At 44.4% G+C, this 23,769-nt stretch overlaps 1 protein-coding gene and 1 pseudogene across 2 annotated transcripts in view; both read right to left on the reverse strand.

Moving 5' to 3' along the window:
* The window catches only part of COL4A1 (collagen type IV alpha 1 chain), a 155,281-nt gene that overhangs the window by 121,145 nt on the left and 10,367 nt on the right, over positions 1-23,769 (reverse strand). The window lies entirely within an intron of this gene.
* On the reverse strand, positions 15,438-19,263 carry LOC115894559 (annotated as a pseudogene). Its single transcript, XR_004054670.1, has 3 exons — positions 18,805-19,263; positions 15,914-16,020; positions 15,438-15,486 (listed from the first exon to the last, which is right to left on the reverse strand). The product of XR_004054670.1 is annotated as a 60S ribosomal protein L15 pseudogene (transcript).

Genomic DNA, 23,769 nt, shown 5'->3' on the forward strand with positions numbered 1-23,769 from the left:
AAAATTTAAGAATTTTATTAACTATTTGAAAAATGAATCCTAAATAGCTCATCTTATTTGTGGTCTTCAAAGCCAATTTTACAGATACACCATTCAAAGAATTGACATATCCAAGGGGTAAGATTAGGTAATATTTGTCAATACTCAATATCCAAGTGGAGCACATAAATTAGGCCAGAAATTTCTGGTCATAGCCTCTTTAAAACAAAAAAAGTCTCTCCACCAGAAATATTCTTTAAAGTTTTACTCTGTTTTAAGAACTGTAACGTATAGCACACAGGTGAGAAATGGCTTTGAACTAAAAGACCTCTTTTTTCTCTTTCAGTAACTCAGAAAAAATACAGTCTACCTACACATATTTTTCCATAGACAGAGAAAGTAATAATTCTGTAATTTCACATAGACCATAGACACGCAAACACATGAAGAAAGCAAATGCTGACTCTGCCTTTTCTGCATCTCACAATATATAGTGGACTCAACATTGAAGCGGAAACACTCTCTGAATTGCACACTTCTTTCTAAGAAACACCTCAACCCACAGAGCAACCCCTAAACCCTTCTGAGCACATGCATGTAGCTCACATCAGCTGTGGGCGTGGCAGGTGGCCCATGCTTGGCTCTCTAAATTCTCATTTCCTCCATCCTCCATCGTAAGTCCCCTCTAAAAAAAGGGGGGGAACTCTTCTCAGCATTGCACACGTGGATGTTCCACAACAGTGACACTTTGCTACAAATGAAAAGAAGAAGAAAGCCGGGAAGGCCAGTACCTAACACTAATCACTTCCTATTTGCCTAATCCTTCTCTTCTTGCCAAGATAAAATGTCAACAGTGAGACAAGGCAGAAGTTGCTTTTCGCCACACCCTGAGCGGGTAAAAAGGAAGCCACATTGGAATGTCACCTCTGCTATGGAAGTATGACGTGGCTGATGTCAGAATGCCCGACCCCTCACCTTTCACCATCAATAAGGTGCCCATGGAAACTTACTGATAAGGGATGCTGGACCCCAAGCATCGCCCCTCTGTGCCGAATATGCACAAAGAGAACCCTAAAGCAAAGGAAAAGTTCTCCTTCACCTTTGCCTTCCTTCTGGGGAAGTAAGTGGGGTGTGTGTGCACATGTGTGGCAAAATTTAAATAATCACGGCTAAAATTTTCAGAGAGTTTTAGACAGTAAATGGCTGCCTGATCATGTCTGGAAGAGCAAGTGCTTCAGATCCGACTGCCTACTGGGTCTTTGGGGCATTACGGGCCTGGCAAATCACTCACATGAACTCAGCAATGTCTATTTAACTCCTGTAACTGTCGGTCACTGTTGTGAGTACCAGAATGGAGAAAAGTGGAGAAGGTCCCTGCTAATGCGGGATGTATATTTTGAAGGACCTAAAGGTCTATTATGGGTTAGTCTTGAGAATCAATGGAATGACCTGCCTGTGTCAAAAAGGCTCTGTTAGTGGCTGAGTGCATCTTAGACCACCATCCACAGCATTTTGCAGAAGCTTTTTCACCTAAATCACCTCATTCCACTTGTGACAACTCCATCCAGCAGTGTCCTCTTTGTATATCTCACCTAGTCAGGGAATAAGTCTTCAGAGAGCAGAGCTCGCTCCTAAACACACAGATCCTAGGACAGAGTCTGTGTCCCAAACTCAGATCCTACAGTTAACTGTCTGGCTGGAAAAAAAAAAATGGGTTTAAATTGTTTATGACAACTGAGTAATAAAGAACTAAACATCTAGAATGTTTCTTCTTTCTTCTTTCAAAAGCATAGGCACCAGAGAATGGGTATAAAGTCTAGAAAACTCACCCTCTAACTCTGAGGTTAGAAGGGTCATTCAGACTGACCCCAGTGTCCATCAGTGCTGCACAGATGTGGATCCTCTTTTAAATGAGGACAACTAATCAGTCAAGTGAGGCTGAAACTTGTTCAGGGTTGCAGACGCTCATCTGCCAAAAGAGCATTACAACCGAGACACATTGAGTGCTTACACCGCAGTTTAAAGCACCAAATGACCCCATTTCCCTTCCTTTCTCAGTACGTTTCAAAAACCCTGCCTTCAGAAGACAGACCAAAAAGATCTGGGGTCTGGTTAAATTAAAAATGAAATTTTATTTAAAAATACAGTGTTACTATTGTACTATGCATTTGCTTATTTTTGATATTTATTAAACACCTATAAAAGATAAAATGTGCTAAGTACTAGGGGTAAACAGGGGCAAATATTAAGGCCCTGTTCTCAACAAATACAACACCTAATGAGGAGACAGCAGTGGTATGAATAATGACAATATCATCAGCTGATTATTATAATGGGATAGACGTCCATGGTTTTCTTCTCTAATAAATAGTATGTAGCTCAACTTTAAGTCAATGCAAATTCAAGGCAGGCTGGAAGGCAGGCATCAGGATGCCTGCAGTAACTCCACCTTTAGGAAACCCCCTTTCCCATGAGTGTTATTAGATGTTCTGATCTGATGCACGTATAATTCAGAGAGAAGCAGGTGATCAAATCAAAGCACAAAGCCCTCAGAAGGCTGGTCTGAACTTGGATCTGGCCGCATTCCTTGCCTTTGGTGTTGTCTTTGAGCAAGTCACTAACCCTCTACACCTCTCAATTCCTCCCGGTCAGGTGGGGACAGCATCATCTATCCTACTGAGTTGAAAGGATACATAACATATGTGAAAGGATGTGGCAAGCACTCCACCCACCCCTGGAGCTCTCTCCAACCTCATCACCATTGTTAGGCAGAAATGCAAGGGGAGGAGTACCAGGAAAAGAAACCAAGAGTGGTCAGGCTGTGCACTGACAGCCACTGTATCCGCTCATGACATCGTAACAGTGGACAGGTAGCAAGAGCTTAGGGATGTACTAATTGAACCTCCCTGTCATGCAGAACAGAGAAATGATGTCCATAAAGCAGTGACTGTGCCAACGCCAGGCCCTAGAAGGGAAGCTGTGGCCACAGCGACAGATGGCAGCACTGAGGGACTTTCTACTTAAATGTTTCCAGCACCTCAAAGGCAAAAGCAAAATACGCATTCTCCCTCTTCCAAAAATCCTTGCTCGCAGCCGTCACCTTCCACTGATTCTCCAAGAAGATGACCAAACATTTTAAACACAGTACCAAAGGCATGATCCATGAAAGAAAGAATTAATAAGTTGGACTTCATTAACATCAAAATGTTCTGCTCTGGGAAAGACATTCAAGAGAATGGAAACACAAGCCACAGAAAATATTTGCAAAAGATATATGTGATTGATAGAGGACTGTTATCCAAAATATACAAAGACATCTTAAACTCAACGATAAAAAGACAAACAACCCAATTAAAAAATGGGCCAAAGACCTTAACAGACACTTCACTAAAGAAGACAAACAGGTTGAAAATAACCATATGAAAATGTGTTCCACATACGTTATGGGGAAAATGCAAATGTAATCAATGAGATACCACTACACACCTACTAAAGTGGTGGAAACCCAGAACAATGACAATACTAAGTGCCGGTGAGGATGTGGAACAACAAAAATTCTCAATCATTGCGGGTGGGGATACGACATGGTGCAGCCACTCGAGAAGGCAGTTTGGCAGTTTCTTATAAAACTGAACAGACCAAACAATCCAGCAATCATGCTCCTTGCTATTTACCCAAATGAGCTGAAAACTTCGGTCCACACACAACCCTGCACATGGATGTTTACAGCAGCTCTATTCATAACTGCCAACACTCCAGAGCAACCACCATATCTCACTAGGTGAACATATAAACAACCCGTGGGACATCCAGACAATGGAATATTCACACTAAAAATAAATGAGCTATCGAGACACGAAAAGACATGGAGGAACCTTAAATGCATATTACTAAGGGAATGAAACCAATCTGAAAAGTCTACATACCATACAATGACAACTATAAGACAACTATAAGACCGTCTGGAAAACGCAAAACTATGGAGACAGTAAGAGGATCCACAGCTTGCCAGGGGTCAGTGGTAAGGGGGTAGGGATGAATAGGCAGGGGACAGAGGAATTTTGTGGGCAGCAAAACAACTATGTTATACTATAATGATGGATAGATGTCATTATATATTTGTCCAAACGCATACAAAGTACAGCACCAAGAGTGAAGCCCAACGTAAACTATGGACGGCGGATAGTGATGTGTCAATGGAGGTTCACGTGCTGTAACCAATGACCCACTCTGGTTGGGATCATGGGAGAGGCTATGTGTGTGCCAGAGAAGAAGTACGTGGGAACTTTTGGTACTTTCTGTTCAATTTTGCTGTGAACCTAAACCTGCTCTAAAAATCAACTCCATTAAAAAATAAAAACCTGCATGTGTACAACCCCAAATTGTGAAATAGTCGAACAGAGCTTCATAAAACATCTGCAAGACTATTTTATTGTTGACTCAAATATTTTGTCATTTTCCTTCCAGCACCCTGGTTCAATAAATCACTGCAGATGTTGATGAACCTCCTGTTAGGCCCCCAGGGAATGCATCCTGGCCTTCAAGACTGATTCTCGTCGTACCGCCAAATCCATCTCCTCTGCTGAGGCTCCACCACACCCGGAGAGTTTTTATACAGGTTGCATGGGAGGTTTCCAAATTTTTGTAGGCTATTTACTACAAAGTAAATCCAAATATTCCAGGCAATAATTAATTTCTCAGTATCAATTTCTATGTATTCCATTAACTATGTAAATGTTCTGACTGCAGGCAGAACAACATCCAAAAACCCCTACCCTTCAGTGTGGTACACCACACCCACCACTCAGAACAAACGCTGGCCTGGAACCTGATCTCCTGCTGTTGTGACCAGTTTTAATTCCACGACTGCTACATAATCCATACAACACAGTTCAAACCTCTGCAGTATAAAGATACTTGGTGCTTTAACTTTGGAACAGAGATTGAAAACTGCGACCCGCAGGCCAGATTCAGGCCACAGATGTGCCCTGCTTGACCTGCACCATATTCTAGCAGTTTTTGAATGAATATTTTAAAATTGAGGCTCTAGGCTTCTGATTCCTTCCCAGACCTTTAAAAGCAGGACTACACTGGGGTCCTTTTGCAGGGATGTCTGTTTTCTCACAAAGCTGGCTGGTCCTACTTATCTGCCTGACCTCAGTAGTCATCTGGGTTTTTGAACTCCGGTTTAGATAACCAACGTATAGTATGTTAATCGAGCTTAAATGATTGAAATTTGCAACCCAATAAATCTTACCATATAATTTATCAATACAGTCCTCTGTAGTTATGTTCCAGGGCATAAAAGCACTCTCTTAAGCTATTTTTATTGGATATTTCTCTATCATCAATATTAACATTGTTAACATTGTTAATTGCTAAGTTAACATTGTTAACATTGTTAATTGCTAAGTTAACATTGTTAATTTCACTTTGTGTAGCCATTTCTATGAATATCACATGACAAACATGTCATTTAAAAACTGGCTGCTGACATGCTCTGTCTATGCCATTCTTTATTTTCTTCAATTTGTCTTTGCCTGAAACCTCTGAGAGGATGAGTCACCTTTTCAGAACATCTTTTTACCAAGGTTTTTAAGCTAATTAATATAATAATCCCTCCCTGCAAAGGTACGATGATAACTTCATAGCCAGGGTACTGGCAACAGGGCCCTTTTCCTCCTCAGCTCTGTGTGAGACCCACGTCCAGCTTCCCAGGGTCTGCACTCTGCTCTCAAATCTCGGGTGATGGGCGCCCACCAGTCAGACCTCACCACTACACAGTATGTCCATGTAACACAACCGCACTCGGAACCCCTAAATCTGTAAACATAAATAAAACGGAAATCTCTTGGAACCAGGCATTTCGGTTTCACTCTGGGTGACTCAGGCCATCCCTTGCAGAGCTGACTCTTGGACATACTTTGTCCTCTCCCCTCTATCTTTTGACCCACGTCTTGCATGTTGAGTAAGTTAAAGGCCACTCTCACTTCCAACAAGCAATTTCATTTTCTTCAGATTTCCCAATCTCCACTTGGCTTCATTTCCCTTAATTCCCATATCATCTTTTATAATTATTAAGTAACTCATGCTAGCATTATTGCCTTTGATGAAAGTTTTTAAACAATTCTTTCCTATTTACCCCAGCCATTTTTCCCTTCAAAAGGATCCCAAATGGAACTCTAGTTTCTTATTTCCAGCCCCCTTCACTGAGAAGTACATATGTTAATGTATTTAGAATAATATTATTTCCCAATAACTCAGAAGAACTTAGTAAGTTTCAATACAGCCACTTACAATTGTGGCAGATGGGTATAAATGATAATCTCATAAAAGTGAAGTGAGTTTCAAGGAGACACTGCCTACATTGACAGGAGTTATATATTTTCTTCTCCTCCTTTCCAAAGCTATTTTCCACCTAGCTTTTTCCAGAAGGTATTCACAGAATTGTTATGAGCCCATCTGAGATTTTTATTCCCTTTGCACTATCTTATTTCTTCTGCCTTCCTAGCCCTATCATTCTTCTTTGGTCTTTGTGACCTGGATGCTGGAAATACCTGCATATTTTCCCACAATTTGAAAGCACTGCACTTCATACAACACTCTGGACTCACTACAGTGGTTATGAAAACACTTCCTAGACGTTTCCTTTGGAGGTGCTCATCCATTCACCCATTCATTAATTCTTCTAATCATCACATATATACATATACATCTACGAAGTACCATGTACCAACTTCAAGGTCTTTTTAAAAAGGCTTTCCTTCCCGAGGATCTCCATTTTCCACACACAGTAAATGCTTAACAAATATGCTCCTGATTGATTTCATAACTGATTTCTTCATGGGCATTTCCTCCTCTTTATTTTCTATGTATTCTTTGGACTTGCAAACTATGGCCACTCTTCTCCCAGCCACGCCTCTTGACAGGCTCACCTTCTCCCTCTGCCTAGGCTGTGGGAATGTTGGGTGGGATTGCTGGGTACATATTTGCTGCGTTAGATGTTTCAGCAGCTCAGAGGCATCCCACAGTTTCTTTTCATTTTTCTCAAACTAAAAATCATGTTTTTTCCTATAAAATATCTTCCCTTAATCTAGGACTATGATGAAACCCTCAGGCCCAGCTTCACCTCATCTGCCCACTGTCACAGTTAGGTCCTCTGTGTAACGCAACTCAGCGCTTTACCTGGGCTTGTCCAATTCCATATGAAGTGTTTCAAGTCAGACTACAGGTGCTCTCAATATCTTACTGTTTTTTATGTTTCTGCCTCATTGGCTTTGCACGCACTTTTGGGGCATTTACCTAACCAATCTTTTTCACATACACTGGAGTGCCCTTTCCTTTTCCAACTATGTCTCCCTGCATATCTGATCTATTTTTGCTTCTTACGACACATACATATCAATAACCATCACTCCCCATGGAAGGTGAGGTTTTCCGGAGTCCAGTTCTACACCTGATGCCCTTCTCAGTGATGCTTCCCAGTACTGCTCCTCCCCACAATACGGGCTCCTTCTCTGAGCTCATGTACACAACACTCGGGTTGGTTTCATCGTGATATCATTTCAATGACTCGTGTTTCCAGGAAGATTGTAAGCTCCTTGAATGTGCAAACCATATAATGTGTTTTTAAACTCAGTTCCCCATATCCTGAACCTGTGTTAGACACATTCAATCTATTCTTTTGGGAGGCTGGAGGACCACACACACATATAGATTATAGAAGGAAACCAAAATACGCCCAATTCTTACCGTGTGTGTCTTTTCTTGCAGGGGAAAACCTCCTAGTATCAAATCCCACCATGCAGAAGTGTTTCACATGATTTGCTTCAGGTAGCTTTTCCCCATCTGACTTCATATTTTAAATTTTGCTGCTGTTGTTCAACTTTCTCACCAGTGCCCATTTCACAGTATTTTCCTTCATTCTCAACACTGACTTTGTTGGCACTACTATTCAGTGAGTCTCTTCTGCAGTGCTGGCCTGTCTCCCATGGGCCAGCATCGAGAGGGCTGGCTGCCCTCCTTGCTGTGGCCACTATCTTCTCCTGGGTCTGCCAGACACCTCCAGAGAGCGTCCACATTGCGCCTGCTTCAGGTTCTGTGAGCTCCAGGGTCTGCACATTACTGAATTCGCTTTGATTCTCCCTTCCTGATACTCCTTTCCTGTCTTATCCTTCCTTATGAATATTTTCTGTTTCTATTGGCAATTTTCTTTTAATGTGGAGCTTACTTTTATTTCTAAATCTATTACCAAATGATGAAATTTGCCATGTATAAAGAACTTGGAATTCTTTAAAGTTAGTTTTTAAAATAACTAAAATACTGCAGTGGTGTTAACTTGTTCAATGAGCCAGTAGGAAGCCACTGACGGTCCTTAGTTTGCTACATGTTTACTCCATCTGTGCCGAACAACACATCCAGATTTTCAGACACAACAAAAATGCACACTTGGTGCCTATTACCCAGCAACAATCAGCCACAAGTTTCAGATAAAGGTCAAAAGTGAAATGCCTTTAGGAGTTCCCTCAAAATCTTAAAATAAAAGTCACATTCCAAACTTCATAATTCTCATGAATACATCACAAAGTCACCATTATGCCATTGAAAACGAAAACAATTCTATGCTTGTATTACAAGAGAAAGTATTCAAAAAATGAATTATATAGAATCTTCAAGTTGTTGCTCACAAATCATGGTTTGCTTTGGCTTAGCAGCACCGCATGGCATGGGCTTTACGTATTACACCTCTGGAGACAGAGAACAATCCCACGCCTACATCTGCAACACCAAATTTGGTGTGTTGGTTTTATAAGTGGCCTCGAAAAATCCCCTTTTCAATAATTCTGGTACGCCTCTTTTATCTCGGTACTATTCTGAGAACTTGTAATCATGCTAGTAACACATGAATATAAATGTGGAGGAGGATTTTCTTTCTTTTGTCAAGACCTAGAGCCTGTCTTACATTCTTTCTTTTCATGAATACATGTTATGAAATACATCCAAGATCCGGCTGAAGGTTTCTTAGTCTACTGTTCTGCCTTTGTGTTCAATATATGCAACCATCTGCTTAGATTGCCATATTATCCTTTGTTTGCCTCAGGAGTGATCCAATTCGTGTGGATCAGTAAAATATGGCTTTTCTCCTCACCCCAACCATGTGTCCCATTTTTTTAGCCACTCGAGCATAAAAACAATTTTGCAGCTCTAAACTTTTTCAGAAAACAGAACATCCTTTGGCCAGAGAACTCAACAACATCTTTGACACCATCAACTGGCTTGTGTGAGCCACAAAACGTGGCCGGCACTCTCTCCCGTTTTCTTCTCTTGGGATAACAGCTGTAAGGGCAACATTGTTCTGTGATGACATGACTCTGGAAAGAGGAACCCCCGTCCCTCACGCCATCTCCTACAGCCAGAATTCTTATTTCCCAAAACAAAACGTGAGAAGCAGAAATACTGAGAATTTTTCAGTGTTACAGAGAGTACTCTGTGCTCCTTGAAGGGCATTTTCTGACATTATTTCAAAATACTTTATGAACATTAATTAATCCTTGAGAAGGACCAAAGGAGAACCCAGATTTACCATAAGCCAAAAACAGCCAGATCATTCAGAAACTGCAGTGAAGGGAAGAGAAGAGGAAGTGGTTACCTGCTGCAATATAGAGACAAAATGTTTAAAAATATATAATAGGAAACTTAGATTTCCACTATGGGGGCTCACACAGAAATTCAATTTCATCAAAAATCTATAAATTAAGTAATTAAGAAGACTAGTCCAGATTTGGGTAGACTCAAATCACAGAGCTCTTGATGAAAGAGTACACCACTTTACCTCCACTGTCTAGAATAATTAGTTACTCTCAGCCAATGAAGTTTTACAAAATAAAGGACTCTTCTTCTAATGTTATGGCCATTTACCAATCTGTCAGGAACATCAATTCCCCTCTCACATTTTAGTAGACTCACTCAGCCCATCTGTTTCTCTGCCCTTCAGAGAGTCGGCACCCAGTTCTGTGGATGTTTTCTGCAAAAGGCCCTGACATCTACAGTTTCTTTCCCATTCCCTGGCCACTTGCCCTGCTCAGATCTCCATCAGTTTATGCCTGAAACACAACAGCTCCCTTCAGTTTTCCTGGCTGTGGGCCCTCGCCTCACCTTGGTGTCTGCTTAGCATTATCCACCTAGTCTTACTAGAGGATTCTCCCCAGCAAAGACCCTTGGTCACAAATCACCAATGACTCACCAGTTTCTAGTGCATAAACCTTTTACAATTTGACCTCTCTCCCCTTGCCAGAATTCCCTACCATGCTGGAGAGGTGGCATATCAATGTCAATACTGTAAACCTGGATTCAGACAGACCTGAGTTTGAATACTAGTGGAGAAAAGTCCTTGACCTTTTGTTTTCTCATCAATAAAATGGGAATAAGACCACCTACCTCACACTGTCATTGCGCGGACTGTGGGGGACTCATGTTGAGTATTGGCACATCACGGGAAGCTGATGGTGACTGTTAGGTATTATCACTTTCCTACTCATGCCATGCATTCTAAGCTGTTCATTGTGTCTCCTTAATGCCATCTTCATCCCTACTGCCCCTTCCCTGGCATGGCTGCAGCCATGCAAGTCACCCTGTCCTCACTTCCAATGCAAATCCTTTAGATTAGCAATGGCAAGCAGGTTTCAACTCAAGTGTCAATTCCTACCCGTCAAGGATGGCTGCAGGAGCTCTGAATTGGGGAGAATTTTGAGGCCCTGCCAAGGTCATTGAGATGAAATGCTCTCACATAACTGTGTGTCCTACCCCGGGGCATGGCTTCTCCAAGCACAGGGTCTGTACCCTGACGTAAATGCCCCTGAATGGCAGCCCTGCTGTGTCTACTGATTCTCCTGACCTGTTTTGGGGCACCTGTGTTGGCTTCCAGGGACCATGAACTCTTTATTTAAAGTACTCACAAGCTTTCTGTCAAATAAATCCATTTGGAAATATAACTGTCCATGCTAAGTTCACTGATATGTGACTTCTGGAATTCAATCTTGTTCTTTTGTGGCAATCGGAACATTGCCTTCTCCAATCTTCCTGCGCCTCTCCACATTTCAAAATTGAAATGGGCCAGTGATCCCAGTCACTTCCAGGTGCCCCTGAGGCTGGAAATACCTGCCTATTTGGAGAGGCCTCACCTCCAAGCATAAAGGCTTGAGTTAGTTTAAGCAGTTACATGGTATCTCTCTCTCTCTTTGCCTTGCCTGTGATTCAGTTCTCTCCTTACCATGTTTCATTTAGTGTTCCCAGTTTGAAGGGCTTCATAGGAAAGACAGAGACTGAAGAGTAATTATTTGATTCTCTCTGTCATCAAATAATATAATATGTTCAGAAAAGACGAGTCATCAAATCAAAGATTTCAGGAAAAGAGAGGTTCAAGAAAATCAAGAATAATGTAGACTAGAAAATTTTATGTCAGCAGCTAGTTTTTAAATCATACATTTGGTTTTTGACATGGAATAGAAATGGCTAATACGCCAAAATGAAATGTGTTGATGTCACTAACGTAGGGAGATGAGAAGGTGAACTGTGCCCGAGCCATGAAGTAAACTCACTAAGAACAGCAAGAACAATACAAAGGGAAGGGCCAAGGTGTCTGGGCACTCCACAGGCACACGCATACTTTTACACACACACACGCACATGTGCACCTGCACACACCTGTCTGTGTACACAGACATCTGCATATGCAGACACATGTGTACACTCCCTCACATACAGGCACACACGAACACAGTGCACACTCAGGCACATGTACACGCGCTCACACTCATGCACACACCCACACATGCACATCACACTTTCCCTCAAAGTCTGCCTGCCGTCTGCGAGCTCACCTGGGGCTCACCATGCCCGGGTCCCACCATATTAAGCCAGGACTCAGGCTGGTGGGCTGATCTTGGACAGCAGCACTGGGTGGCATTTGTGGGGTTATCTTTCATGACCCTGAAGGCTTTAGTCACTGTGGCTGGGCTGGCAAAGCTGCCACATGTCGACGGGATGGGGGATGAGGTGGCAAAGGCTCTCCCTCCAGCCCAAGGAACAGCACTCTATGACAGCGATGGCCACGGGCCGGGAGCCTTCAGCAAAGGGTCTGTCCATAAGGTAGGTTAGGCCACCTATGGGCAGGGCTGCCAGAGAGTGTGCACCTGGATGCTGAGGTGCAGGTGGAAACACATAGCTCTCGATTTCACACCCAGACATGATGTGCTCCCCCAGGTAGAAGCATCTAAAAAGAGGCTACTAAATTTCACTCCTCTCCTCTTAGAAGTTTTCTTAGTGTCTCTCTGACTTAAACATCTGTCACAAGCAGAGCTAAGCTGGAAGGAAAGTCCAAATTCTGGAATCTGGGAACCCACAAGCCACAGGCATCTCTCTAACATCTGACTAATGTGACCCCCATGGCTTTTAAATTATATGTGTTGGTTTTGGGGGCTGGAGGCATAATCCCAAAATCAGTAAGCATGATTTGGAAGCTGCAGAGGTCTTTTGGTTTTAACATCTTGAGAAGTCAACATGATATCCTATTATTAGCCTTCAGTCCCTTAAGAAATAGAAAAATCTAATGCACATGTTTCAAGAATATAGAAGTAGAAAGCCATTGTTTTTCACCAATTTTTGTGCAGAACACATGGGAAAGTAGCACATGATTAATGAACACTAACTTCCTAACACAGATAGAGCGAACAAAAACTATTCCCCATAGCTGTCTTCTTTTTGCAAAAGGCCTTTAATGAGCAGAAACATAGCTCCATCCTCATGATACGAAAAAGAGAGATTCGAATGGGCTTAGTATTCACTTAATCAGAACAACAAGGCAAATGCTGATGGAGATGACCATCTCCTGAACATCTGAAAAGAAGATGCAACCCTTGACTGTAGCTAATACTTTCTGCCTATTTCATCTCCAAGCGAACTGAACACTGACAAGTGCTAGACAATGTGCTGTGGCCAGGAAGACGAGCCTAGAGATGACACCGTCCATGCCCTTGGGAAAGCAGATGGTGTGGTCTAAAGGCTATGTCAGAATAATTCCATGACAAGGCAATGGCCCTTTCTGGAGCGAGGTGTAGGCCCACAGCAGCACAGGGGATGGCCGTCAGTCTGGGCTGAGGCTTTCAGGGGAAGAACACTCTGAGCGGTGTTTGGATCTTTTCATGTTTAAAACGTCATCAATACATCCATTTTCTAACATGAGTTATTTTCAAAATGGAAGACTAGGGCACTAACCAGTCTTCCATTTTGTTGAAGCCAAGAGGCATCGATTTTCCATTGGGAATGCACGTTCCAAAAACGTGAATCTACAATGGCGAAGGAACAGGATGGGCCCTTGTGTGTTATGCATGCTGCGGAATCCCATGCCTATTTCCTCACCCTGTGGGCTTCGCTCACTGGGACTGTCTCCATGAATCCCTGAATACAGAGCTTTGGCTCTGCCTTTGTACCTTACACATTAGGAATAGCAGCCCTTAGTAAGGGTCTGTCTTCTGCAGTGGAAATACTACTAATAATAATAAATCAGGACTTCAGCTAAGCTACTGAGATTGTTAGTTTTATGTGTCACCTTGCTTGGGCCATGGGATGCCCAGATATCTGGTGAAACGGTATTTCTGGGTGTGTCTGTGAGGTGTTTCTGCATGAGATTAACATTTGAACTGGTGCACTGAGTAAAGCAGACCCATCCTCCCCGATGTAGGCTGGTCTCACTCAAGCCATTGAGAGCCTGAACAAAACCAAAAAGCAGAAGGAGGTTGCAGCTCCCTGACATTTTCCTTCTCCTGCCCCTGGTGCCGCCAGTTCTCACGCCTGCATACCATCGCTTTCCCAGTTCCACAGCTTGCAGACAGCAAGCTGTGGGACCTCTCAGCCCCCATGATCATGTGTGAGTCAAGACCTTATAATAAATATTTATATCTCTATAAACTATCTGGATATATTGGTACCTTTTCTTTGGAAAACCTGACTCACAGAGCTACCATTCGATGACCACATCCCCTGTCCGAAGCCTTGTGCTAGACCCTCTGTGAATGGGACCCAGTTTAATTTTTGCCCCAGATTCTCATAGTACAGAGGGCAAAGGTGGAACATCAGCTCCCTCATATGAGTGAGCCATGAGTCTGGAAAGGCTTGGAAGGAGGGAAAGGACTGGACATGGGAATGCCCTAAGGAGAAACCTCCATGGAGAGAGAAGGCTGACAAGACCGAGAAAGACCAAGGACAGCACTGGCTCAAAGGTTGCGGCTGCTGATTCAGGGTATGCTGAAGCCAATGGGACTCAGCCACACTTAACACTGGAAGGGAAATAGGTGCTTGGGATCATGCCCAGGCCGATAACCATCTAGCTTATTCACCTGAGGGTGCTGAACACTCCCCGAAGCTCCTGAGGGTGGCTGCAGGCAGAGTAGGAGGGCTGAGGAGGCTAAAGGGAGAAATGGCCATGCCTGGAAGGGCCAGCTGTTCAGTCAGGCCCAGACAGGAGCCTCAGGGTCCAGAGCCTTGTGTGGCATTCAGATTGGGGGGGGGGGGACGGGGGAAGGCAGAAGTGTCATGCCAAGAAATCCATTCCTGGAAGAGGAGGAACAATTCCCAGGAACACGGGGCTGAGGCAGTAAGACCACCCAGCTGGGATACAGAGGAGCTGCCTATAGGGACAGAGAAATCCTAGGCACCCCGGAGTGCCAGAAAGACAGTGGGTTATTTTGTGGGGCACTGAGACTGGCTGAAACTCTGTTCCCAGATCCCAAAGGTGAACGAACCATGAGCCCCAGCTCTGCGGCCCTGCTGGCCTCACAGAGAAGCAGCTGGCATTACACGGACGCCCGGACTCGGGCAAGACCAGCAGAAGATCCCAAATGCTCACTTTTCCCAAGTCCACACGATAAAGAGCGTGTGCTTCTGACTGTGTCTCAAGCTACTTGACACCTCCACTCAACCCAAAGAGTTAAACAGAACTCATTTCTGGGAAGAATTCCACTTTGCATTCTGCAACATTAGTTCAAAGCTCTTCTTCGAAACAAGTTTGGAAACGACACAAAACTCCAGAAAATTCAGGAGTGGCATTTGGAAAACCTGAGGCTGAGGGTGGAGAATGGCCCGCTGAGGTGCTGTTTGTCTTGTCTTTCTTCACACAGAGGCCACCCACCTAGGAAGAGGCAGGAGAGGCCCCGGGCACCCCAGGTGTAGACATGAGGGCTGCAAGGCCAAGACACAGGGCACCGGACATGCAGAGACGCAGAGATGCGGAGACGCGCTTTTCCCCACTATGTGTCAGAGGGAAGGAACGCCCTCATTTGCTCTTATTCAGCCATTCAACAATAGTAACAGAATTCCTTTAGGCCCCATGACATCTCAGGGGCAAGCCAGACAGCCTGCAGTCCCCACCCTAAAGCCCGAGGCCAGCCACTCAGATATCTAGTCTAAACGGCTGCACACAGCTGCAAATCGAAATACTCCCCTACTTCATGCCTGCAAAGGATCCAGTCCTATTAACATCTTATCTTTGTGAAGTTCCCGGCTCCTCTCTAAACAAGAAGCACCACCCCCAAGGCTCGGTTTTTTCAGTGGAACATGGAATGAAATAGAGTGAGTTTACATTTGGGGCTCTCATCGTATCGGATGAACTCTTCTCTAGAGGTCAGAAGGCTGGGCATCGTGAGCTGTGACTTGGGCAGAGTGCTCACCCTGCCGTGATACCCAGAAAGAAGCCAGCACATCCTTGAGCGCCATACGGTGGGATGGCCTTGCCTGGGCAGCTGTCTGGGACTCAAGGACATGAAGTTGAAAATCACACACACTTCCGATCTATATACAAGAAGGAAGCGCAAGAGAGCCCAACACTGGTGTTTCCAAGAGAAACATTTCCTTTCAGGGGCTAATGCAGGAGCTACAATACCTGCAGCACAGGAAGCGCAAACTATTTTCAGGCTCAGAAGAGAGCTGATCAAGTGGTGGCAATGGCACCAATTGGGAGTATCTCATCAGTTCTTTGGTGAGGAAACGCTGGCAACAGACCAAGAAATTGGTGAATTCAAGAAGCCTGAGTGGGCAGGGCGCGGTGGCTCACGCCTGTAATCTCAGCATTTTGGGAGGCCGAGGTAGGTCAGGAGCTTGAAACCAGACTGGCCAACATGATGAAACTCTGTCTCTACTAAAAATACAAAATTAAAAAAAAAAAAATTAGCCTGGAGTGGTGGCAGACACCTGTAATCCCAGCTACTCGGGAGGCTGAGGCAGGAGAATAACTTGAACCCAGAGGCAGAGGTTGCAGTGAGCCAAGATCGCACCATTGCACTCCAGCCTGAAGCAAGAGCAAAACTCTGTCCCACCAAGAAAAAGAAAAGAAAAAAAAGAGAAGAAAAATTAAGCCTGACTGCAGCCTTGAGTCGCTGCTATGAGCCTTGAAACTCGGCTTTGATCCTGCTGGCAAAATAGCAAAATGTGAAAAGAGAGTCCTATTGTCACTTCTAGAAAATCCATGGTTCAGGAGATCAGCAGAATTTTGTCTCTTGCAACCAAAATGTCTATTTTAAGGATTAGCTAACCACAGGGTAGAGCAACTGGCAGAATTGTTCCCATTTCACTATACCTATTTTTATTTAGTATATGTATTTTCTTTGCACAGACAAAAATCAAAAATCACAAAAATGTGTATGTCATTTGAAAGGAAATAATGAGCACTGAATAACCCTGACAATTTGAGCATAAGACTGGTTTTCCATTCTCATTCCTCCCATGTCCTTGTGTAAAACCCTAGACAGGTTGTTGAAATGCCTCAAACCTCAGAAGCCACCTACAAATGATGGGTGTCAGGCCGGGCACGGTGGCTCATGCCTGTAATTCCAGCACATTGGGAGGCTGAGGTGGGCAGATCACAAGGTCAGGAGTTCCAGACCAGCCTGGTCAACATGGTGAAACCCTGTCTCTACTAAAAATATAAAAATCAGCTGGGTGTGGTAGCATGCGCCTGTAATCCCAGCTACTCAGGAGGCAGAGGCAGAATTGCTTGAACTGGGACCCGGGAGGTGGAGGTTGCAGTGAGCTAAGATTGCACCACTGCGCTCCAGCCTGGGCTACAGAGCAAGACTCCGTTTCAGAAAAAATTATATATATATATATATATATATGTATATATATGCATGTCACAGCCTAGCCCTTCAGTGGAGGGGAGAGGACAGAGTGGACCAAGGGCAGTGAGTATCTAGGGAGAGCAATGGCTTCCATTCCAAATCTCCTCATTTTGGCGAGTGCTGGACTCCTGAGTTCTCCTGGATGGAAGAGGGGATCTTAATCTCAAAGAACAGGGTCTGAATGGCCCTGCACCTAAGCCTGGAGGTAGAGGGCTGGCATGATGAGTTCCAGCTCTAACATGATCTAGGCCAGGGTGCCATTCACTGCCCCGACCAAGAGGAGACCCTTCCCAAGGCAAAAGAACAGCTCCCCTCCTCTCCAGCATCTCTGGCTCCTCATCACCTTGTAATCAGCTGGTTCCTGTGAGGGGACAGAGCCCTGCACACCCACCCTGACCCCCACGCCCACCCCCCACCACCCCAGGCTGCCCTGTTACTTTTCCTGTCCGCCTTCTCAGGAAGCTCTTTGCAGGACTTGAATTCACCAATTTCTTGGTCAGTTGTCAGTGTTTCCTCACCCAAGACAATAGATGAGATACTCCAAATCAGTGGCATTGCAGGCTCATCCTTTACAGAATATGTAAAGAGCTCAACATGTCAGATGTTACACTGCAAATTACACTTATCTGTATGTTGGGTTAAAGTCCAAAAGCGCATAGAGAATACCCACAGCCACCTTTGGGGCTAAATACCAACGTCTCAGGCTCCTGCTGCATGGAAAACTCAAGAAGAAAAGGAACATGAGATGCTCAGGAGCCCAGGCTGCTCCTCAAGGTGGCTCGTGGGGATCATCCACTGCTTCTTCCTCAGTCTTCCAATAGAAACGTGTTCTGCCTCCAGTGGACAGATCCGGGACAGGGAATGAGGGTTAGCGCTTCACCCACATCCTCATGGAGGACAAGCAGGTGGGTTTTAAGGCCCCGGAAAGTAATAACAGAGGGTCTGCTTCTGAAAAGGGTTGTGAAGGGAAGGGTTGGCTGGAAGGAAGCTGCCGAAGGGCACAGCACCCTAGCATGGGCGTCACTCCTTCCGAAGGTGACTCGGAGTGTTCTAAACAGAAGAGTCCTGTTTCATGTTGGGTAATTTTGACATGCTACTGTGTAGGTTTTGCCATCTTTTCCTCTTCATTAAAGCCTAGTTGAAGGCCTTTTAAAGTTAATTTTCCTGGTGAGACAACCAGTGTGAACACATTAAGCTACACAGGCACACGTAAGCACGTTGCAAGCTAACAAGTGCTCGGCCGGCGGCTTCTGGGGTTTTGATTTCCAGACTCTCCAGAGGGAACACAATCTGTGTAGCATTTGTTTTATCATTAAAATGTCCTTGCACTGTTTAAATTTTATGTCCAAGTCATAATTTCTTTTATGATTTACCCTCTTAATCAGTGCATCTAATGACCACCATGCTTACACTAGACTCAAGATTCCCTTAAAAGGTTACAAACCCATAGCATTCCTTCCACAGGCTCCTCCGGCTTCCTCAATCCTTCCTTCCCTTTGGACTCTAACTTCACTCTCAAACTACTCATCAACCACCCCAGGTGACCAAAATCTCTGAGCACTCACTCTGGAGTCACCTCCAGCTTATCATCCCTGTCCACACCTCTACCAGACCCACTCTCCACTCCACTTTTATTTTAGTTTTTATTTTGTTTTACATTTTCAAGCTTAGCAAGTGAAGCTTGGAATGGATCAATGAGGATAACCTCAAAAAATTTGTATGTGGAATCTTCTCCAACCCAGTAAGAATTCAGGACTCTCAGAGCCCCACAGTGGCGTCCAGCTCGCTCCTCTGCAACGGACTGAAGGCTTCGAGCAAACTTTAGCTGGTTAACACCATGATGGACAGGCTTGCCGTAAGTTGCACCCTTAGGAACTGGGCGTTTTCGGCCACCACGGCGAACACGAATCCTATATATAACGTAACCTTGCTTGGCCTTGTAGCCCAGTCGGCGCGCTTTATCAGGCCGGGTGGGGCGGGGAGCCCTGTGGAGAGCAGAGAGCTGGCGGTACTGCCAGCAGCGGACCCTCAGAAGAAAGCGCATGACATCAGACTGCTTCTTTCTCCATAGCTCCTGGATGTACTTGTATGCACCCATCTTGGCTTACCTGATGCCAGCCCGCTTTTTAAAATGATGGTGTCACTTTTGGATCTATCCTGCCGGTGATGATGGACAGTCTGCTACTCTCCCTTGCCTGGGGTGGCCAGTGAAACTCGGCAGAGGGGTCACCATGCAGTGGCAGAAGCCAAGGGTGATTGCATGTCCCCTAAGAGTGGGTCTCTTTGCACTTAGACCAACATAGAGGTGCCCACAGGGCGGGTGGGGCTGTCCTGACCTGAAGCACGTGCACAGACGTGAGTGTCCTGCCCACCCCTCTCCTCAGGACACTCAGAGCTCCCACCTCACCTGTCCGAGAACACTGGGGCTTCACCTCCTGACCTTAAGGTGTGTCGAGGACCTGGTGTCTAGAAAAAGTGCACTGATGCCAAGTAGCCTGGCATCACGTTAACCACCCACTTGTCTCTTTGATCATCTTTATGTTTTGCACTAAATTTGTCCAAACTCTTGATCTTGTCTTTTCATTTCTTCAGCATTTCTCAGCAACCATGAATCTGCCATATTCTTCTACAACTGGGTGGCAATGGCAAGGGAGCTTTAACCACGCCATCTCCTCACAGCTGGCTGTCCACAGAACTCATCATCATGTCGGCATGTGCTAGGGGTGCATGGGAGCACCATTAGTAATTTCACCCAGGTCACGGCATGGACCATGCTGGCCTGGGCAAAGCAGACCATGAGTCAGCCCTCTCCCAACGCCTTCTTGGCCCTGCGACGCTGACCATGTGGCAGGGACTAGACTTGCCGGTTTCTTTATCACCCACCCCACAGCAAGTGCTGAAAATGCAATGGCCTTTCACTAAGTGTGCACAGCCCTGACTGCCCCCAAGTTCATAGCACTCTTTCATAAAAGTGTTCACAGAAACACCTCTTCTGTGACCAGACCCAGCTTCTTTAGTGAGTTATTTACTTCATGTCTGCCTCTTCAAGAGCTCTGAGCTGGGTTCCTAGAGTAATCATAATCGCCAGGTTCCACCATCTGCAGATGAACCAATATAGATTCACCTTCAAATTTCCATTTTCTAGCATGACCTTGACAACCAATTAGTCAATCAGCAGACACTTACTGAGCATAGATTCTACATGGCGATGCTCAGATACTGTGCCATCCCTGGAGGGGCATGGAGAAAGAAACCAAAACGCAGCTGAGAAGATGGGGTCTGCACACATGCCTTTCAAGAGATTCATGCCAAACATTTTATACAAACAATAAGATTAACATTCGCCAAAACTGTCTTCCCGATGGACTTTCCCACCACCCTCAGAAGTGCTTGCATCCTGCCTGCAGCTGAGAGCCAAAGCTTTGGAAGCATTGTCAAATTTAGCTCTATTCTTATCTACTGCCAAATTCAGGGTCTTCTTCCTTGGGAAATCCTTTCAACAGTTCTTACTATAAAAATCTGCTACCAAGTCCCTCTAGACCAGCAGTCTGTGGCATACATCTCTGAGAATGTGATAAAAGTTCCAGGCATTGTCTTCTTAAAAATGTACTTGTGCACAGATTCCTAAAAATGTGCATATGATCTCAAGGGGTTCACAGACCCCCCGCCAAAAGAGGCCATGCTGTGGTCTAGACTGGACTATAGTTTCTTGACTCTCAACTTTTCATATATTTCTAACCTAGGGGTGGGTGTTTTTATTAGTCCATTCTCGCACTGCTATAAAGACACTACTTGAGACTGGATAATTTATAAAGAAAGGAGATTTAATTAACTGACAGTTCTACATAGCTGGTAGACCTCAGGAAACTTACAATCATGGTGGAAGGCAAAGGGGAGGCAAGGCATGTCTTACATGGTAGCAGGAGAGAGAACAAAGGAGAAAGTGCAAGTTTTAAAACCATCAAATCTCATGAGAACTCACTCACTATTATGAGACCAGCATGGGGGAAAACTGCCCCCATAATCTAATCATCTCCCACCAGGTCCCTCCCTCAACACATAGGGAGGGACAGGAACTCAAAGGATGACGACTGGCAGGTAGGCAGGTGGGATCAATGGGTCATCAAGTCAATTATCTGTATGTAAAGGGTCAGAAGAAACAGGACATGTCCAGGGTTCTCACTAGCATGCAAAGGCAACTGCCAGGTAATGTATGTCACTTAACAGCCAAAGATATGCCTCAAATTCATAAGTAGATTCTAGAACTGTGAGAAAATAAATTGGTTGTTATTTTAAAAAAATCTCAATTCCCACCTACACAACTTACCCAGAGTACCCCCTAAAAGCGCACTCTTTTTCAACTAGTGATAAATGCTGGATTCCATTCAAGGTCACCTTGCAGGAACGCTTAGTCCACTCCCCAGTGCCACCATTGGGGGCTGGAGGCTTAGCCCTCCCATGCAAATTAGCAAAGTCCCAAAGCTTAGGCAAATGTGACCAAAGATGCGTAGGACTGTGGCACCTAGAGAAGTGTTTCTGGATGTCTGCAGGCTGCCAAAGCTGGGGGCTCGCACCTGTGGCATCACTCTGACCCGGGGAAGAGTTGGTAAAATGTTGTAGAGCTAGCGGCTGCTGCATCTACCTAGAAGGCTATGAATAATAAGAAACTCAACCTAATTACTTTGCTTTGTCAACTACAGCTTTCAAGTTAATGCTACAATTTCTGAAATGGCACAAGTGCACATCATACAGGACTAGAAAATGTTGTATTAAAAATTTGACATTATCTTCTAGGAGTTACTGCCTATCATCTGACTTGAGATGACACTTGACTCTGCTCGGAGATGGCAGTTAGGCTCAGATACAGCAACCCAAACTCAGAGCTGCACTTTTGAACATGCTGTTTGAACATATTGGAAACACCAGCTGATCTTCCTCACTCTGACATTTTAAGAAGACAATTCCCAATTAAGGAATCAAATTAAGGACCATTTCTACAATTATTTTCCACCCAAAAGACTCTGTAACCTAACACAGTTCATCAGAGCTTTTCACGTTATACCCTTTCCCTTATTAACAGCTTGTCACTGTTGCAGGATAATGTGGGACATGCACTGCCAATTGTCCAGGACAATTCGCCAACATATTTTGCCAAGAACTTTGACCTGTGTTTCCTTGTTTAAGCCTCTGAGCATTCTCACAGCAACAGTTTTCATGTTTCTGATTCATTTATCCCTAACTCACAAATTAGGGGTTTTTTTTTTGCCCAGGAAACCTTGTAAGCCTTGGTCCTCAGAACCATATTTTAATTTTGACTCTCAAAAAGGGCTCAAGTGCTCATTGTGACCAGAACTCCTCCAGGTTTGAGCAGGTGCTGAGCTGGAGGAGACGAGCCCCTAATTTCTTGGTGCTGCCATACATTGTGACAGTCTATCCCTGAGGGTTGCCATTGTGCAGCGACAGGGGCACAACCACTTGGGTCCTGTGGAACTAGAGGTCTGGGGTGTGTCCCTGATGATTACAAAAGCATCTCTTCTCTCTGCCTGCCTCCTGTCCCTTCACACAGGGTCCGGCTAACATGGCCAAAGAGCAACACAATTTTAAGGCAAAGGACAATATTCTTGCATCATTACAGTTGTGACACTCAACATCCTCATCAAAGTGCCAGGAAGTCTTGCATACTGGAGAAACACATTTGCTGTCCACAGCCTCCCTCCCATTCCCACATCTGGTATTTCCACATCTGATGGTTTCATCCATCCTAAATCCAAGTGGTATTTCCCATGGCCAGCTTTGCTTCATTCCCAGGGAAGACAGAAGAACCCTGCAAACCCATTTCCTACTGGAGAGATATTTCAAATTTTCCAAAAATTGAAACAATTCAATGTCTGTTAGTCTCATGAATGTACTTTAGAGACACGAAGTAGACACAATTTCCTATAAAGGACTCCAGTGTCTTCCTTACATTTACAACTATTTTAACAAAGCTGAATTTGGGAGGGTGAACCATCCCTAAAATAGCAAAGAGGGACATCCTTTTAAATAATTTCTAGTTCAGCACGATAAAAGGTAGAAACTGTTTTCTTCTCAAAGCCTAGGGCTCCATCTTGGAATACGTTAGGAATAGAATTGTGCCCTCAAAAATTATGCACTCAAGATGTATTTAATTGTTTTAATATCATTATAATCCCAATATTTTGTAAATTATCCAAGAAGCTGATCTCATTTTAAGAAATAAAGTCGTAGTAAAAGAAAGATGTTTTTCAGTCTTCATAGTTTTAAGTACATATGAATATCAATAGCATAATCATGCAACCAGTAGTAAAAGCTAACATTTTTTGAACGCTCATCTGAAGATACAGAGAGGCACAACAGTTTTTCCTCTGCTCTCACAACAAGCTTCTGACACCAGCTGTGTGGGAGGTTTCCCCACATACCATGTAAGCAATCAGTTCTTCAGGGGAGACCAGCTGGGCTTCCTTGAATTCCACTCAATTCTGATTCCATCTATCTGAAGACAGTATCAGCTCCCACAGATGAAGGCTCAGTCCCACAAGATTGCCCCACTTCAGACCCCATTGCCAGGAATAAATTGTCACCTATTCTTCTGTCCATCGGTTAT

The sequence above is a fragment of the Rhinopithecus roxellana genome, chromosome 18 (assembly GCF_007565055.1).
Source record: "Rhinopithecus roxellana isolate Shanxi Qingling chromosome 18, ASM756505v1, whole genome shotgun sequence".
Classification (NCBI taxonomy): domain Eukaryota; kingdom Metazoa; phylum Chordata; class Mammalia; order Primates; family Cercopithecidae; genus Rhinopithecus; species Rhinopithecus roxellana.